We start from the raw sequence: 1,454 nt of genomic DNA, 5'->3' as shown, positions 1-1,454 counted from the left end.
TGATGAAGAAATAAAGAAACTAATATTTGGTTTCATTTTCTACTGAAGTGAAAAAAAAAAAAAAAACGTAGGACCTCAGTTTAGTTGATTAGTTTGTTGTCCCCCAACCCAGCCGGTCGAGGCAGATGGCCGCCTGTCCTGAGCCTGGTTCTGCTGGAGGTTTCTTCCTGATTAGCAGGGAGTTTTTCCTCCACCGTTTGCTCAGGATGGGAGACTGTGATGAAGTGATTCAACACAATCTGCTGGTTTCTTCTTTAGATAATTCTTTTTTTTTTTTCATTTACAGTGAACTGAGACAATTGTGACTTGGTGCTATATAAACAAACTGAATTGAATTGAATTGATAAAATAATATATTTGATGCATGGCTGTAATATTTTCTAGTTCTTACATCTATTTTTATTTTACAGCTCTTCTCTGTAAAATAAAAATAGGATTTGTAATTGTTTCACAAACCCTATTCATTATTTCTTCTTTGTCAGTTCCATCAAGAAAAATACAGTTGGTACAACCCATATCTGTATGATACACATTTTTATCTACTTTTGGTAGTTGTGAACYTTGGGCCAACATTCACAAAATAAAGATTAAATCCATTTGCAATTTCATTTGATTGTGGATTTTTTAAACATCCTTTGCAAAATACTGTGAAATACCTGATTTTATTTCATAATTTTAAGTTTCACATCAGATGTTGGTGAATATTGGTGAGCCTCAGATGTGATGGGAACTTCTGACCATTTATGGCTTTGGCGTGCGGGTGTAAGAGACATAATTAGGCTATGTCTGATGTATTTCATACCTTTACGTTCTTTAGAACAGGGGTTCTTAAMCTTTTGGACCTCGGGGCCCAACTTGTTGAACATAAAGTGGCACGAGGCCCAGTCAGATATTACCAATGTACAGATCAAAATAATAATTATTCTAACACTTGGTTTAATGTGTATTGTATTTGCAATATAACTAGATTAAATACACTTACAGTATAAAAGTAAAACTCCTGTCATCCTGATGCATCTCAGTAATCCAGGTAAAAAATCAAAAAGAAAAAAAATTGTATAGGTCTTCTRGACGGGTTCTTCTCTAATGAAAYGTTTCGTCTCTCCTCCAAGAGACTTCTTCAGTCTGAGAGTTTCAGGCAAAATTCAGGCTTTTAAGCCCTGCTTCCATGTGACTGATACTCACATCACATGCTATCGTTGACACCTAATTAACACCTATTGTTAACAGGGGGTGGAGTGATACTTGCAATAGCCGCCAGAGAGGAGTAAAAGAAGCCATTTGTGTAAAGAAAGACAGTCCATCGTTAAACAGAGGTGGAGGCCTCCGTTTTCAGTTGTCCCCCTCCTACAGTGCAGCTATTGCCAGTATCACTCCACCTCCTGTCAACAATAGGTGTTAATTAGGTGTCAACGATAGCCATGTGATGTGAGTATCAGTCACATGGAGGCAGG

The sequence above is a fragment of the Austrofundulus limnaeus genome, unplaced genomic scaffold (assembly GCF_001266775.1).
Source record: "Austrofundulus limnaeus strain Quisiro unplaced genomic scaffold, Austrofundulus_limnaeus-1.0 Scaffold84, whole genome shotgun sequence".
Taxonomy (NCBI): Eukaryota; Metazoa; Chordata; class Actinopteri; order Cyprinodontiformes; family Rivulidae; genus Austrofundulus; species Austrofundulus limnaeus.
Note: the sequence above shows the minus strand (reverse complement) of the source record.